This window comes from Aquila chrysaetos, chromosome 3 (genome assembly GCF_900496995.4).
Source record: "Aquila chrysaetos chrysaetos chromosome 3, bAquChr1.4, whole genome shotgun sequence".
Classification (NCBI taxonomy): domain Eukaryota; kingdom Metazoa; phylum Chordata; class Aves; order Accipitriformes; family Accipitridae; genus Aquila; species Aquila chrysaetos.
The window spans coordinates 49,223,699-49,236,639 of record NC_044006.1 but is presented as its reverse complement, the minus strand read 5'-3'; positions in this window follow the sequence as shown (position 1 = coordinate 49,236,639).

Genomic DNA, 12,941 nt, shown 5'->3' with positions numbered 1-12,941 from the left:
ATTCGAAAGCACAGAGTATTATACTATGATTCAAGTTTGTACTTCATGATGATTTTCTGTATTTCTTCTGTGACTGTTTGATGTCACTCCTTTATTGCCTCTTTTTAAAAGACTCCCTTTATGGCTTTTTCGATTGCATGTGTGGTCTTCAATCTTTAAATCTTATTACCACATTTATTGAAAGAAATCAAATCCAAACAAACAATCAGAAATAGAAGGCAACTGATAGGTTACTGCTGTATCTGTAGATTTCACTTCCCCAAACAGTCGTCATTCAAACTTGTAAGATTTTCTTGAATCCAAATTCTACCAACTGGCCCCTTCAAGTCTAACAACACATTTGGGACAAATTAATTTTTATGAAAGCTTCTTTTTCTTTCTTATAAAAAGCATCTGAGACACATAAAAGGCATCTGAGAGCATCTATACAGATGATTACTCAAGAGAGCCAGGTACTTTTAGCATATATATAATGAAATATCTGTCTCTTTGGGGTAATTATGTGTATACCAAAATGTTCACTGGTAATTGGGAAATCTGACCCACCATCTACTTAAAGTGTTGGTTTTTTGTTTGGTACACAAGGAAATTACCTGGGGAAAAAAATGATCGCCAAGGGTCACACAGCATGTTCTTTCATCATCATTCATTGCAGAAGCAGGATGGAGGAAAAACACAGAAGCATAAGGAGATGAGATGAAAGGAGGATTGCAAAGGAAGCCAGACTTCTAAACTGAGCTCTGTGATCTCTCTGTCTTTCTGTCTAATGGGTGTCCTCCCCAACTAGCCCAGCATTATGTTAAGCAACAGGCATGGGGTATTTTCTGCAGCCAGAATGCAGAGAAAGGCAAAGCAAGCACTGTACTATCCATTACAATGAATCAGCTCGTTAAATAAAAATTAACTCCAACTTTCATCTACAGCTTGAAGGAAACCAAACTTTTTTGGGGGCTATATATATATACAGGTATGTGCATGTGTATATACATATAAAAATATGTATAAATACATATATACACACAAACATAATGCTTCTGAAAAAGCTGTGAAGGCTAATGTCACAGGTTTTTTTTTATGCTTACCTCCTCAGATGTCCATTTTCTCTGGATCTGACAAGGACAGAGATGTCTTCAGTCAATAACCTCATTCATCACAGTTGACAAATGCAACAGCAGTTTTGATGGGAACATTTGAGTCATAAAAGGATGCCTTCAAGCATTCTAGATTCCTTCTGGGCTATTTTCACAAAAAACTCATCAGTATTAATGTAGCATTAAGTATGGATGTCTTTACCAGATAACAGCAATAAAAAACTGCCTGAAGGTTTGCACCTACTCTTCCAGTCGCCTGCCTCCCTTTCTTCCTCTGGTCACATCGGAGAGAGGTGGATTTAGACTAGTCACCTTAGACTCCAAGTGTGAAGGGACCTCACCCTTCCAGGATGAGGACCAGGCTGTGGCACAGTGGTGTGATTTTTCTCCCCTCTTGTGACATCAGGCATGAGTTGCATGCAGCTACTTATCCTCAGGCCCCACTCCTGCCCATATTGGACAAAGCAAGGTAGTAAGAGCCACCATTGCTCAGTTTTCTCAGGACACAATATTCATACTCCTATGAGTCTGAAGTGTCTCTTGTATAATTACTTTTTTTGCTGGTGGGTTAGTTACGGCTGTCAGTATTGCCCAGGACACCCATTTGATGGTGGTGTGAATTTTTTGTCCTTCATGGCATGATCCTTGGCAGGGATTTTAAATACAAGTCTTCCTGCAACGTGGCAATCCATTGAGATCAACGAGGATATCAGAAAGAAAACTACGTGGTTGCTAATGATGAGGAATTAAGGTGTCTCTGACCCATCCCACCGCATCTTGCGGTGTCAGATATGTGTGTGAGCTTACCACACTCTGCATTTACTTTTCTGTGGTTTTATATTACTGCACATCAGGGTAGTGCCTAGGTGCTTTCTAGGTAAAATAAACTGTTGTAGCACAGTTCCCAGGACATTTTTTCTGTTACATCTATGTTGTAATATATAGAGGGCTAGAGTATGAGCTTGAGCTTTACTATGTGGTTATTAATACTGCTTAATTGTGAACAGACTACCAAGCTACATGTCGGTCTTGCTAACTTGCACTCTGCAGAGAGTATTTGGACACATTTGAAGGACAGCACAGACTAAAGACTTTTCCAAATAGGCAGCCACCGTCTTTTAGATAGAAAGTAAGTTTGCCTGTATATCAGGGAGCTGTTCCACTTCACACTTTCCTTCAGGACCGAAGAAGGGACTGTTGCCCTTTTCCTTTAATCCACTTGGTTTCTGGAATCTCAGGTATTGCTTTTTAAATACAGGAGGCAACACTCAAGCATAAGGTTCAGTGCCTATAATATAAGTGGAAAATCTCCATTGCTATTCAAGTGCGATCCTCAGATGCACTCTCAGAGATTGTTGAGGTTTTTAATCACCTCAGTTTCTGCCTGTAGTCACGCACAATCCACTATGCATAAGTTACTCTGAGCCTTTTCTTCTGAACCATAAAAGAGGGGTCTCCTATCCTGAGCAATTGCATCATCCTCTTCAGTGCATAGTGGGATCTGAATTCTGTGTCCACGCCTGCAAGGAGAAGGACCCAGGTCTTTCTAGCACATACCCTTCTTCTCACTGTTAAGGCATTCAAAGTTCTGTGGTGGGTTGAATTCTCTCCATGTTTTTTTGCTGCCAAATATACATGTATGTTAGTAAAAAAACTCCTGGCGCATGGCCATGAACAGAAGTCTTTCTCTCTCTTTCTCTAGCCAGGCACTGATGCATAAATCCAATTACCTTTCATTCAGTCCTTCACTTAACTTTTCCTGATCTCATTTCTAAAGATCCCAGCTGTGCCAGTTTATCGTATAGGCATCTAGCATGAGAACTAGTGAGCATCACACAAACTGCTGGAGTACCTAGGAATTTACTGTTATGTAGGCCTTAAATGATTGACCAGTGTCAATAAAAAATTTTAAAATTTCATTTTCTTGAAGAATATTCACAAAGGAAGAAGGCTGAAAAGTGAAAGCAGAAGAATCTCCAGTAATCACAAGCCAACACAAACATCTCAGATTTTTTTTTGTCTTGATTTTTTTTTTCCTTTTCTAAGGGTATATATATATAAAACAGGAAAAGAAGATAAAAATTGAGGCCACAGAATCCTTCAACTTGTAAATACAGAAGCAGAGTGGGCATGATTTTTAATTTTTTAAAAATTCTGTTAGAGGGTGTCGTGGTTTAGCCCCAGCCAGCAACTAAACACCACGCAGCTGCTCACTCACTCCCCCCCACCCAGTGGGATGGGGGACAAAATCGGGAAAAGAAGCAAAACTTGTGGATTGAGATAAGAACGGTTTAATAGAACAGAAAAGAAGAAACTAATAATGATAATGATAATACTAATAAAATGACAACAGCAATAATAAAAGGATTGGAATGTACAAATGATGCGCAGTGCAATTGCTCACCACCCACCGACCGACACCCAGCTAGTCCCTGAGCGGCGATTCCCCACCCCCCACTTCCCAGTTCCTATACTAGATGGGACGTCCCATGGTATGGAATACCGCGTTGGCCAGTTTGGGTCAGCTGCCCTGGTTGTGTCCTGTGCCAACTTCTTGTGCCCCTCCAGCTTTCTCGCTGGCTGGGCATGAGAGGCTGAAAAATCCTTGACTTTAGTCTAAACACTACTTAGCAACAACTGAAAACATCAGTGTTATCAACATTCTTTGCATACTGAACTCAAAACATAGCACTGTACCAGCTACTAGGAAGACGGTTAACTCTATCCCAGCTGAAACCAGGGCAGAGTGAAGCTCAGAGCCTGATTTTCCAAGATAAATTTTGTAGCAATGTGTCTTGTACCTATCAGAAGGCAGCATCAACTCTGTTGGCTTTATTGACTTTAATTTGAGCTTCTTTTTTTTACAGCTGAGATAATCTTTCTATCTCTTCCCCATAGATCTGGCAGTAATTTCTTCTTACTTAGTGAATAAAATTGGTGCTTTGATGAAATGAGTATTCCTTATTCTTGCAGTCTCAGCAGTGCTGTCTTTATAGTTACAGGAATGGTAAATCTTCTTTCAGACCATTAGCAGTAGCATTAGGTTGTACTCAAATACAGTTGAAGCAAATCTCCCATCTTTGTAACTTCAAGTCCAGTTTTTGAATGTTTGCCTGGAAAAAGTATATGTTATTTTCATAAAGCATTGGGATAAGTTGCAAAATTAAACTAGTTGAAATAAACACCTTGGAAAAATACTACCAGCTACTTATTATGTATATATGCTGTGCTATCATATTCTGAATACAGTCTGATAATTGCTGTACTTTGATTCATTGATAGAAAACTATGAAAGGTACTGTCATAGCTCCATCGATGGGAAAGAGCTAGATTTATGACACTTAAGCACTACTGTGATGAGAACTTTAGCAGAATTTTGAGGTATAATAGGAGTTAGCTGGAGGGAATATGGATAAGCACAAAAAAGACATTTCTTTTTCAAGTCCATGTTTTATTTTCAGTGCATGTGTTTCTTGTGATTTGGGGGGGTGGGGTGGCGGGGAACATGTTCAGGCACATCCATTTAAGGCAAATGATGCAAAGAAACTGCTTCTTTGGAAAGTCAGCAATCAGCTGTATTCAGAGGGAGGGTAGCTCACAGTTGTGTCGCACTGTCCCCAGTGTTGTATCAATTCTTCTGCCGAACGAAAGAATTGAGGAGGGAAAGGTAAGATAAGGCTGTGCAACCACATACACTTCCCTGTGTTTAGCAATAGTATTGAGAGCTTTCTACACTTACAGCGATTAGTAACATAATCCATCAATGGAAAAATTAAGTATTACTGACAGGGCACAGCCTCATGCAGAACTATCAGCACCAAGAGAGAAGATATTGCTTCCTATAGGAAACAGTTCCTGGGGTTTAAAGGCATTTGCCTGTGTCACTGCTGTTATGTCAGTGAGGCTGATGGAAAGCCAGTCAGGGTTGGAAATCCCTAAGAGTGAAGGCATCGGGCATGGTAATACCTGGACAGCACGATCAGAGAACAAATGTGCCACCATAGGGAAAAAGTGAAAAGGCTCTAGATCTTTGTAAAACAAAAGCTTGACACTGTAGCTCTTAAGCAGATTGTTTTCAAAACAAACTTCATTGGCTACAGACCATGTGAGATTTTGGTTAACAATTATTCCTCCTTTCTCCTTGGTGGTAGGTCAGGTTTCAGACTCATTTTAACAGCAGCTCCAATTTTCCCAAAAAGTCAGTGTGCCAGTCTCTGTGAGCACCTGGGAGCATGTGACCAGTATTACTGATTGCAACACACCCCAAAACAAGGATTTAAAATTCCATGGGTTCCTCTCTCACCAAAGAGTCCCAAAGTAAGAATAATTTACCTCAGAAATAGACAGGCAGATGTAATGAGAGAAATCAGTGTTTCACAGATGTGACTGCTTTGGGAATTTTTAAAGTGAACTGCTTTTTCAAGTGGATGTGCTCATTCATAGAGAAATTTTCTCCAGAATAAAATTAATAATCATAATATATAAAGACAAAAGGTAAAGTCACAGAGGTTCAGGTGTCATCTCTGAACAAGTATCAGCAGGATCCTGAATGTGTATTTCCCATAATGTGGATGATTTACTGTATCACTCTAAATGTAACAGTTTCATTCCAAAACATCAAAAACTCCCACAAAATGGAAATTTTATTTTCTTGCTATATCTATTCACAATAGCATTTGTTTTTTTGTTCACGTCTAAGGTCTTTTTTTAATTAATTCAAAACATGTAACTGAAATAATCCCCCATAAAATATTGAAATTGCATCTTACTTGCCAAAAAGGTATTTCCTTATCCTCATAGATTATTTTCAATGAATATTTATCACTTTCTCTAGAGCCACTAAATTCCTCATACATCATTTTCATACCATGCTTTATCTCAGAGAAGATGTAAAGTCCCAAGTTGTTCATTCAGTAGATAATAAATAGATTTTCTTTCCTGACTGCAGTCCAACATAGCACCCATTTCTTCTGTCCTGAATTTCCACTGGTACAATTAACCCCCTGAGGTGTACACAAGGTGTGCAAAATTGAGTGAGTCCAACATCTCTAAATAAAGCTTTTAATGGCATCCACTATGTTGCCCTTAGAGAAACTGCTACGTTAGTGAATGTTCTTCATGAAAGGCATATAAAAAATTAGAATTTATGCTCCCCTTTACTCATTTGGATACTACTTCCTGCTTCTGCTTCTATTTTTGCCTACATGTTACTAATCTCCATAATCTAACGAGCCCGCTGTAATTTAGTTGTAGGAAGTAGAAAGGTCATAGAATGATCTTTGTTGAAAATAAAATTATTTGTGTAGGCACAACTCATGAATCCATATTTGTAGAATATCAGACTTAATAAGCCATGTGGGCTGAATTCTGGGATTCTTGCTTGAAAAGAAAAACCTGTTGAAGTGATGATAAAAAAAGGCAGATATTCCATTAACTTCTACTTCCTGTTGCCTTTTCTGGAGCCAGAATTTTGCCTTGCAGCCTAATATATCTTTTACTTGATCTGCAGATTGCTGAGTGCTTCAGACTTAGTGGTGTTTAGTAGATGACCAGGCACTGAGCATTGCACTGGACTAAGGGTTGATATGTGGGAAACAGTGTCCAATTCCATACCTGCAATTGACTGTGGACCCCAAAGTTTGTATACATACATTTAATTACTGCTGTAAAGCAAGTGGTGAGAAATACAGAAGTTGTCATTTTCATTCATAATTAATTACACTGACCCTTTCCACTTACAACTTATTTATGCACAAAACTATAGATAAAATATATTAATTATTTTTTTTTTAATTATTCTGGCTTGTGGCTTCTGGGCATGCACACTAGAATAGGAAGACAAGATTTAAAGTTTAACATCTTTTGTAATAGTGTATATCATTAAAATATAATAAGAAAATGGAGTGAATACTCCTTATGGTCACAGTACTTTGGAGAAATTCAGATGATCCAGGCTTTAAGATGATGTTATTTAAATAATGTATCTTAAGCACTGAAATAACAGCATGTAGATTTCAAGTGATAATGACAGTATGGATAAGATAGCTTTTTATACCCCTTTTGTATCAAAGATGACCTATGTGTTCCTTTCTGCTACACAATCTTAGATTGCCCCAGTATTTCATATGACTACTGAACATTGACTGCTTTCTTTTAAAATTATTCTGATATATACCATTAAAACCCAAGTTTTTCTATGGATGTTGAAACCTACCACTTCTGTTATTTCTATGAATTCAGAAACTAACTGCCTATAGGCCTGTAGTCAGAAAGAACTTCCATAACTTTTAGGGGCTTGGGTATCTGTGTGCCAGTCTGTTTTTCAAAAAACTTGAGACAACCCCTTTATTTTCAAGTAACTTATTTCATGCAATCTTATGTGTGAAATATTAAGTGAAGGCAGCTTGCTTACTATTGACAAACTATAATTAAACATTTGGTCTGCTAGATGTTTGCATTTTATTTATGGTCAGTGGAGAATCAGACATCTCCAGATGGTGAATCACCCTCACTATCTCAGACACATATTTTAGAATGAAACTAATTGCTCCCTGAAATCCATGGCCTTAATCGTATTCAGATGCCTAACATCCAAATAAATCAATGAGAGCTGGGCACTTAGATACCTTTCAGGATCTAGATCTGGAGCCTTTGACCCCTAAGAAACTGGTAAAAGCCAAACATTTTATTCAGGTTCTTTGAGAACATAATCACCTATAATGCTAATAAAGCATGCAGAACTCTAAACAATAACTGAAATAGCTAGAAATGCAAGATTTATATAAACACACACACATACAGCTAAACTAGAATTTCTATTCCCTTCATGGTCTGTACAATCTTAAAAGAATTAGCAAGCCTGAATACCTATATGTTATTAGAGATATAATAGCCCACTAAAATCTTTACATAAAAAACGATCACTTTAAAACCCTTATTCTTAATTACTCTTTTTGAAAGCATTTGAAGGATGGATTTTTACACTGAAACATTTGGGGAACAGAAAGTTTGCCAGACTTCACACATGAAAATTACAGATGCAAAGAATAAAAATTTTTAAAAAGTAACTTACAGCAACTGCTGGGAAAATTACTTAAGTCGCTTTTAAGCAGTGAGAAAGTATATGTAGGCCTCATGTATATATGTGCACGCATACTCATCTTTTGAGTACTCTTGGGTGTAGAGTCCTTGCAAAGGATACACTGGAGCAAATGTTTCTACTCAGATAACCTTTCTCCATGTTTTGGTCACTTTGGACACCCAACAAACCAAACCCTATCTAACAATTTGTTTTGTACGGGCAGTTCAGAATCTGTAAAGGAAAGATAAACTGAATGGGGGTACATTCTCACCTAAAGAGAAAAGGGTCACTTTTTTTGGCTGTTTTCTTAGATGGCTTATTTACCACAGCTCTATCATCCTTGATAAAATTAGATATGAAGGAAAACATCTCTAGGGCAAGCAGATTTAAAAGGACTCTCATGTAGGCTAAAAACTACTGTACTCACTAAATTAATAAGATAAGAAAAATGCAAAAAACAGTCTAATTTGTTTTTGACTATTTCATCTTTTTTCTAACATAATTATGTGCCTTGTACACAGCTTGTAGACATACTCACCACAAAGATATGTAACTTTTTGGGTTCTTTTGGCCTAAGTCTGCTGTATATGGTTAGCAAACACTTCTAGAAGAAAGCTGAATTAAGTAAATACTGATTACAGTGTTTTATATTTTCTTTTTAAGCTATGAAAACATTTATATTAACTTTATGTAAAACTTCTAGGACTCATATTCATGTCAATGGAAGTTCTGAATACATAACGAAATGGAAGAATAAGCTTCAAATTGGATACATGAATTGCCTGAAAATGCTGAAGTCTGATATATTTTAGAGCTATTCTTGTGAGAGAGCTTGCATTGAATTTGGCTACAACCTCTTATCTTTAGGCATCTTTTGGGCAGGAGAAAACTGATCTAGATATTAAATAAAATCCCACCCATTAAGGACATTAAATATTAATTGAAAAACACATTAACCATTCATGAAATAATAATAGAAATTAAAAGATTACTTCTGTGGCTGCTATTGCAAATATTTTCTTATCCATATGTTCATAGTAATGGCAATATTAGGCTATGTATTTATATCATTCCCTGCCACTGTGATACAGTAGAAATGCAGAAGCAAACACTCATCCAAAATCCACCTTGTGGCATGCCATGGAAATGCATGAATGACATATTGTTTAAACCTTTCAGAAGGCACTGCAAAAAAGCTCATAAAAAAAGAAGAGCCTTGTCCTTCTCTAAAAATGTGATTTGTAGTCCCTCTATAATATTGGGAAATGTTGTACACCTGCCTCTCAACCCATGGATTTTACCTGTAACACCACCAGCTTTGCTTGTCATAAAGCTACCAGAGCCTCCCTGAGACAGGGAGAGACTTGGGATTTGATTTCAGGAGTTAAAACTAGCAATTTAACATGTGCCTAATTTTGCTAGTGCTTGGGAACAACTGAACACAGGCATAAAAGATAACCCATTGTACATGACGACTGTGCGTGCCTGTGCCTGTGCCTGTGCCATGGCAGCCAGGACGTTCACTGGCAGATGAACCGCGTTTGTAGCTGCCGGCCTGCTCAGGCGCAGGCTTGAGCCTGTGCTATACCCTCAACTGCGTGGCAGTTTCTGGGTTCAGGTTCTTGCTTTTAATTCAGGCCTATCTGTTAACAACATGGGGAGAGGATAGTTCTTTCTTCTAAGCAAATTTTCATGCATACCCTGAGAGCTCAGACCGCAGGAGGGGGCAACAGTTTAAACACACACACACAGTACACATAGAAAGAAAATTTCCTTTAAACATTACTAGCTCTGGTAGACCAGAAGGGTTTTCTCAGGTCCTAGATGACAGCTAATTGCAGGAAAAGAAGCCTTAGGATGCTCCTAATTCTAAATGGCAGAAAAATCTGGTTGCTATACAACTCATCTGAAATATGACAGAGCCACACTAAGCCCCAGTTTTAATTTAGACTGAACATGAATAGCGTGTGAAGCAGTATCCTGCTTCAGTGTCTGATCATTTAGCTATTGTCCTGGTTTCAGCTGGGATAGAGTTAACTGCCTTCCTAGTAGCTGGTACAGTGCTATGTTTTGAGTTCAGTATGCAAAGAATGTTGATAACACTGATGTTTTCAGTTGTTGCTAAATAGTGTTTAGTCTAAAGTCAAGGGTTTTTCAGCTTCTCATGCCCAGCCAGCGAGAAAGCTGGAGGGGCACAAGAAGTTGGCACAGGACACAACCAGGGCAGCTGACCCAAACTGGCCAACGCGGTATTCCATACCATGGGACGTCCCATCTAGTATAGGAACTGGGAAGTGGGGGGTGGGGAATCGCGGCTTGGGGACTAGCTGGGTGCCGGTCGGTGGGTGGTGAGCAATTGCACTGCGCATCATTTGTACATTCCAATCCTTTTATTATTGCTGTTGTCATTTTATTAGTATTATCATTATCATTATTAGTTTCTTCTTTTCTGTTCTATTAAACCGTTCTTATCTCAATCCACGAGTTTTACTTCTTTTCCTGATTTTCTCCCCCATCCCACTGGGTGGGGGGGAGTGAGTGAGCGGCTGCGTGGTGCTTAGTTGCTGGCTGGGGTTAAACCATGACAGCTATTGACTGTTACGTCATGGATTTTTTTCGTTATTACACTCTTCCTGAATTTTCTGGTGAAACTCAGTTCATCTTTCCCTGATGACTACAGCACTGAGTTACGGCCTTCAAAAAGGTTGTCTAGGCACACCACAGCTCCTTCCAGCTTGCCTGGATTAAGTTTTAGACAGATCCTTTTCATTTAGGTATTAAACCTGCTGAAGAGCCCACAGAGCTGGATGAGGATGCTGTCTGCAGATAGTGAAAAATAAAGCCTGTTGTTATCTTCACAGAGCTGAAACTGGAGTCCATGTTAATTTTATAATCTTCCCAAATTTAATACACATAGGACTCTACAGGTAAGTAAGATCAAGGTAAAGAATTAACTGCCTGGTGGGTCCTTTGAGATTCATTTGAGGAGAGATGCCGGTATTTATTCAAATCTTTCCACTCCGAAAACATATTTAACAGTATCTTTTTATTAAGTATGTATATTTGGGGTCTTCTCTATACATGCAGTCTCAGATTTGGTACACCTAGAGAGCTCTCTATTAATGTGAAAAATTACATCATTGCCTGAAATACAAAGAAAAGGGTCTATCTCCAGTCCCTATGTCCAGTATTTCAAATACTCAGGAAATATCAAAGAAGAGCAGTGTAGACGTTGGTCCATTGACAACAGAACAGAGGAAAAATATTCATAAATCAAAAAATTTTTATTTCAAAGATAAAATTCCCTTATTAAGACAGCTTAATACTGTTGCTACTATCCATTCACAGGGTCAGTTTTATTTTGGGCTGCTTTTCTGTATTCCTGTAAAATGTGAACATTTTCCCCTATGGTGCTATAAAACACTCATTTTGCCTCTCCCATCAGGAACTTCAGCAGACACTAATTAACCCTCTGGAGAAAATGTTTATAAAAATAACAAGGAATTATTAGCAATGAAGCAGAATTATTTTTTTCCCCAAGAAAAAGTCAAACTGAGAGAGCTAATGTATTATTGCTAAATTGTGAAGTTAACTCATTGGTCAAAAATTTTAATGAGCTGAGACACATCACCAGAAAGCCGTTTTGGAATAGGCAGTGTGTGTGTGTGTGTATGTGTGTGTGTGTGTGTGTGTGTGTTCCCAGATGGGAATCTCTCACTTCCACATAGCAATGTCAGGCCATTAGAGGACAGTTTCAGAAATGTACACATTTGTCAAGAAATTTTGAACTTTGGCATTTATGAAGAATAATATGATTCCTAGAAGGGACATGTCTTTTCACTTTTTATTCCTAAAAATATAGCTAGAGGTGGACCAATCTTATCTGGCATACTTTTGTAATACAGGGAACTAGAGGGTTTCAGCTGTACAGAGAGACCACCATCCTAGCGATAGTTCTGACTCCATACAGTTTTATGATGGCTTAGGTATTTTTTGAAAAATCTTTCCCCTAATTTTCCTGTCAAAAAGAAATACTTATATCTGGATTATTCTCCTTATTATCTGTTTTTTCCTTAGTAATTTCTTTGTATATAAGCTGCTTATAACACTTTCATACTTGAGAATTTTTCATACATACATTTTCAAGACTGGGGCTTTATAAAAGTTTTTCAGTTCTATAACATGACAAATATTTAGACTATAAAGCTTTTCAGATTTCTTTTGTGCTACCATCAAACCAAATGGATCAGCTTTTAAGTTTCCCGTTATTAGTTCTCAATTTCCTGATCTCTCTTAGAATACTTCCTTTTTCCTGTTGTCTCTCTCCTTACAAGAAAAAAGAAATAATTGAATAACATAACATCTCTGACTAACACAAATTAAAAATTGGAAGTCATGATTTTTGAAAGCTATGTGAATTAAACATGTTTTAGCATTTCAGTCCATCACAGATGATAAGTGTTTTTTTACCCGAAGTGATAAAATTTCATCTTGTGGGTTTTTTTTAGCACTAAATAACAAGAAATCAATCCACACAACTCTTAGATCTTTTGCAGTATTAAAAAAAAACTCCAGCAACACTTAGCTCTAGTGTTTACTTTGGTTCACTTTAACAGATAATGACCATCTGCAAATTGGGTTCCTGTGCTTTTGAACTTTGTGAGAGTTTGTTTCTTAGAATGTGATGGATGGTTTACTCTAAGCAAGCTAAATATTTTATCCCACTACACAGAAGATACATAAACAATGAGGAATATACAAATCACTTA